The 5,742-nt window shown below is 40.8% G+C and overlaps 1 pseudogene; it reads right to left on the minus strand.

Annotated features, from left to right (window-relative positions):
* Positions 1-4,038: 4,038 nt before the first annotated feature.
* On the minus strand, positions 4,039-5,014 carry LOC118975329 (cyclin-H-like; annotated as a pseudogene).
* Positions 5,015-5,742: the final 728 nt, after the last annotated feature.

Below are 5,742 nucleotides of genomic sequence, written 5' to 3' on the forward strand. Positions count from 1 at the left end.
GCCCCAGCAATGGAAAATAAAGCCTAAAAGCACCGATTGGAAAAACTTTCGGGGGTTGAGGTGCTGGAAGAGGCTCCCAGCCTCACAGGAGAGTTTGTTAGGGAGACTCACAGGGTCCTAGAACGTACACAAGCCCACATACTCGGGAACCAGCACCAGAAGGGCCCAATTGGCTTGTGGGAAGCGGCAAAGGGGACTGAAATCCGAGAGAGGAAGGAACAAGCACCATTTCTCCCTCTCTGATCCCGCCCCCAGTAACAACCCAGCTACTGGATTGACCGCCCTGGCAAACACATAAGCCTCTGCCCCTCATACATAACAGGTGTGAACAGACCAAAACATTATGGCTCAAGCAGAACAACTCAAAGCCCCAGAGCCAATACTTCTAATCTACCAAGAGATAGCCAACCTGTGGGATGCACAGTTCAAAATACTGGTGATCAGGATGCTCACAGAACTGGTTGATTTTAGTCTCAAATTAGATGAAAAAATGAAGGCTACACTAAGTGAAATAAAGCAAAATACACAAGGAACCAATAGTGATGGAAACATAACTGGGACTCAAATCAATGGAGTGGACCAGAAGGAAGAAAGAAACAACCGAACAGAAAAGAATTAAGAAGCAAGAATTCAAAAAAATAAGGAGAGGCTTAGGAACCTCCAGGACATCTTTAAACATTCCAACATCTGAATTATAGGGGTAACCAGAAGGGGAAGAGGAACAGCCATGAGTGGAAAACATATTTGAACAAATAATGAAGGACAACTTCCCCAATCTGGCAAAGGAAATAGACTTCCAGGAAATCCAGGAAGCTCAGAGAGTGCCAAAGAAGTTGGACCCAAGAAAGAACACACCAAGGCACATCATAATTACATTAGCCAAGATGAAAATGAAGGAGAGAATCCTAGAAGCAGCAAGAGAGAAGGGGACAGTCACCTACAAAGGAGTTCCCATCAGACTGTCAGCTGATTTCTCAAAAGAAACCTTACAGGCAAGAAGGGGCTAGAAAGAAGTATTCCAAGTCATGAAATCCAAAGACCCACATCCAAGACTGCTCTATCCAGGAAAGCTTTCATTTAGAATGGAAGGACAGATAAAGTGCTTCTCAGATAAGGTCAATTTCAAAAAGTTCAAGCCCTTATTATATAAAATGTTAAAGGGACTTATCTAAGAAAAAAGGATAAAAAATATGAACACTGAAATATGACAGCAAACTCACAGTTATTAACAACCACACCGAAAGCAAAAAGAAAAACAAACTAAGCAACTAGACCAGGAACAGAACCACAAAAATGGAGATCACATAAAAGGTTAGCAACAGGGGGTGGGAGGAGGAGAAGGTACAGAGAGTAAGTAGCATAGACAGTAGGTAGAATATAGACAGGGGGAGGGCAAGAATAGTATGGGAAATGTAGAAGCTAAAGAACTTGTGACACATGGACATGAACTAAAGTGGGAGAATGTGGGTGGAGGGGGTGTGCAGGATGGAAGGGAATGAGGGGGAAAATAGGACCACTGTAATGGCATAATCAATAAAGTTAAAAATAAATAAAAAATAAAAAAACACTAAATGCAAATGAGCAAAAATATTCCCTATATTTTTATATCTAATCCCCTCAGATTAGATGAAAAAGAGAAAATCACCTGCTATACAAAAGATTGATTCCAAAAGGCTTAAAGAAAAAGACAAAGCAGTAAACAAACAGACCTGAAACTGCTGATCAAGGAAGAAGCAGAAATTCAGCAAATTTCTGTGTCCAGATGGGAAACTTTACTCTTCCCTCCTCTGTGGTGGGGGTGGGAGGGTCAGGGGTGGGCAATGAAGCCCACGACTGCCTGCAGGAAGTGCACGCCAAAGCGGAAAACCAAATTCAACAAATAATTACGATAAATCATAGCTCAATTTCAACATGCCTCACTGCCTCATTCAACATTTATTTAACAGCATCAGCAGTATTAAAAAGTAAATTTTTGCCCTGGCCAGTGTGGCTCAGTGGATTGAGTGCTGGCCTGCAAACTGGAAGGTTTCAGGTTTGATTCCCAGTCAGGGCACACGCCTGGGTTGCAGGCCAGGTCCCCAGCTGGAGTATATGAGAGGCAATAGATTAATGTTTCTCTCCCACCCTTTCTCCTTCCCTGCCCCTCTCTTATTTATTTATGTATTTATTTATTTACTTACTTATTATACATAAATACAATCTTTGAAAATAAATAAATAAAAATAAGCTTTGATGTTTTTATACTAATTATATCAATTAGTCATTTTAAACTGAGAATGAGCATATTCTGAATTTTTTGAAAGACTTTCTTTCAATAGCAGTGCTAGAGTTTTACTTTTGGAAAAATATCACTTCTCTTTTCTCATTTGTTTAAGAAACTATCTTTCATATCACTGGCTCAAGGGTAAAGAGAGAAAGGGGAGTTTATCTAAAAGATGATAGTGACCCGTTGAGTTTGGTATTCTTCCTTTCACATCTGCACAACTTTTACAATATGTTTCAATGCTTCTTCAAAAGAAGTTCAAGTCATTTGATGAGCTCAAAATGCTGTGTTATAGGCCTCTAGGAAGAGGTACTCTGATTTTACTCCACGAAGCTTAGGCGAACTCTAAGACTCGTGAAGACCATCAGCTGTTCCCGACATTAAGAGAATTACAAGACAATCAGAGACTGCTGTTTCATTTTCTGCCAGATGGGTGTCATAATGCTTCCTACTAAGGAGGTGATGACCAGAGGTGACAATCTGGGTCACAGCTGGGGCCAAAACAAGAAGCCACCAGGATACAGGCAGGGGAAATTTTCAGGAAATTTTCAAGTTCAGAGGAGACCAGGAACACCACAAAACTGGACATACTAGTGAAGAAAAGGAAACCTTGGCAGCACTGTGCTCAGTCAGAAGACTAAATAATTTGGTTGATTGAAAGAGGTAAATAAATAAATAATAGAGCTATAGATACTTAACCATGACTTCTTAAAATTACTTCTAGTTAAGCTGTAACATTTGAAAGTGACTGCAGTTTAACCTTTCCACTAAAATGGATCCACCAGGTTCCGGGTAGGTGCTTGAGCCAATAAAACAAGGAGGAATCACCAAAAAAAAAGCTGTCCTTTTAAGTCTCTCTAATAAAGTGATTACAGAATGCTGATACTACTTTCATGGGATCATGTCTAAATGAACTTCTAAAACGCACGTCTGGGGTGTTAGCACATGTGATATCAGCTGAGAACATGGTGTCCCGGGCTGTCTCTAAAATGGCTGACCTACGCAGTGTATCTGAAGGAGGGAGTGGAGACAGACAGTAAGGCAGAGATATCAAAGAACAAAAGCTAAACGCCAACTTAACGCCGTACTTTTCCTTACAATCTAGGTGTGCATGGGGCCAACAATTCACTTCCTTCATAATAGCCAACCTTTGTTGAACACTTAGTATAGAGAGGCACCATTCAAATTAATCCTGTGAGGAGTTTATCATTTCCCCCAATTTTCATCTTGGGAAGTGGGCAGAGAGCTTTCGTGACTTGCCCAAAGTCACAACGTGAAGGTGTCCATGATTCAGACGCAGGTAAGTGGGTAGGTAATACAGTGTGTGCATTTAATTTTTACATCCACCCGTATGAATTTGAATTAAATTTCTTGAAAATGTTTAATGTGAAAAATTCCGAGAAACAGTAACACATTTATATGAACTCAGGTAATCTAATTGCTTAATTATAAAACTGAACATATAATTTGCTACTACGTACTTTACGCTTAGCAATTTAAGGTTTTTATCTAGACCACTACTAAAGACTGCCTACTTGATTGTTTGATTTCTTCTTTTTTAAAAGACCCATTTGGAAATATTTTCAATTAATTGCACAAAATGAAACAAGGTACTATTTCGGGTCCTTTGAAGATGTTTTATTTCACATAAAACTACCCCAAAAGGAAAAAATTTTAAATAACTAGAAAAGTTTACTGTATTTTGATGCATTCACCTTATTTGACTCAAATAAATTGAAACACCAGGTGTGCTGCATCCTTCTGCTGATTCGTTATCACTGACAAAGGAGTTCCACATGGTTGGCGAGGACCCTCCAGGTCATCATCAGCGCCCTCTCCGAGAACACGTGTCGCCTCGTTCGGGTCTCTGAGACCCAGTCATCGTCTTCACGGCCTTCTCTCTTCCCCATGATAAAGTGCAAACTTGGCAGAGAAACCTCCAACTTCTTTCAGAACAGCAACTTCTTCACTTCTGGGTGGTTCTTTTTTTGTCTTTACCAAGTTTCTCATGCTCTTCATTACGTCTAGCAGCTGTGACAAGCAAGTTCTGTTTTCTTTCAGTATCAGACTTGGTGATAAATAACTTTTCACAGTAATTCCTACTCTGGGTGCACCGGATAGAAATGGCAGTCAGGGCAATTTGAGAAGGTGTGTAGGAAAGGTCAGTATCTATCAATGCAACTCTACCAAGAAAGTTATCAGCCGTTTTCCTCAAAATTTCTGACTCTCCAGCATGGGATAGCAGGTCTTTAAATCAATGAGAAAGCCCTTGAAAGCTCTATAACAATAATTAAGTTGCTGTATAAGAAGTCATTTATATCCCCAAATCTGTTCAAGTGCCTTCTCTTGTCAAAGAGAACTCACCCACCGATTTCCAACAAATGGACTACATACATTGAATTCGTCTACTTTGCAGGCCAAAAAAAATGTACAAGTGAGCATTATTTTCCAGAGTCGATATTCCATTACTGAGTTATTAAGATAAAAATGTTTGAAGTACATACAAGCTGTACCCACAATAAGCCTTGGCATTGCTGGCTTAAACACCAAACAAAATTCCAAAAATCTCTTCTCATAGTAATTGCAGAGTGTCATTTTTCATGTGTCTCAAGAAAGACTGGATCATTTGGAAGAAACCCTTGTTCGCCACTGCTTTGCATTTGAACTTACAGCTGACATTGGGGGCAGCGGAGCCAGCTGCTCCTCACTGGCCCAACTCCAGCACTGCTTCTGGCTATTGTTGTGGTACATACATTGCTAAATCTGGAGCCAGGCCTGGGAAATCTGGAGAAAAAGACCCCAAATGCCACCACACCGGGGTGTAAGTCAGCTAAGCCACCACAGCTGAGGGTGGCAGGTTGGCCAGTGTGGGTGATGAATAATCATTTCACTTTTAATCCATTAACTATTTTAGCAGAATCACCAGCTTGACTAATTATCTATGCTATCCAATGTAATCCTCACCACAATCCTGAAGCTAAGTGGTAACTGTTCAATACTTTGCAAAAGAGCAAACAGGTAAGAGATTTAGGTAACTTCTGCACTCTGCTCAAACCACACCTCCTCGGAGCTTTCCTGAATTCCTCTCCCCCCTTTAACTGGATTGGGTAGTATCAATCTCACCACCTCCACATTCTCGCATTCCCAAAGTACTCTGAATTGTAACTGGGGTGACCTGCGTGTTCACCACTCCCACCCCTTCTAAACAGCCTTGAAGGCAGTAACCAAGCTTCCCTTATCTCTACATCTCTAGAAGTGTGGCTGGTAGATAGGTGGGGCTCAATAATTATTTCATAAAAGTAAAGGTTCCTTTAGGTACAAAATTCCTCAAAGGGTGAGGGCAACTTCTGTCGGCTGGTCCACACCAGCGGATGTGATAAAAGGAATGTGATATTCTGGTCCTAGCACAAGTTCTTATGCCCCCGGCCAGTCTTCTCACTTAGGAACAAGCCCAGATAATACACTTCAAATTCAGCCAT

This window comes from Sturnira hondurensis, unplaced genomic scaffold, assembly GCF_014824575.4.
Source record: "Sturnira hondurensis isolate 20B ecotype Veracruz unplaced genomic scaffold, ASM1482457v3 Scaffold0001509, whole genome shotgun sequence".
Classification (NCBI taxonomy): Eukaryota; Metazoa; Chordata; class Mammalia; order Chiroptera; family Phyllostomidae; genus Sturnira; species Sturnira hondurensis.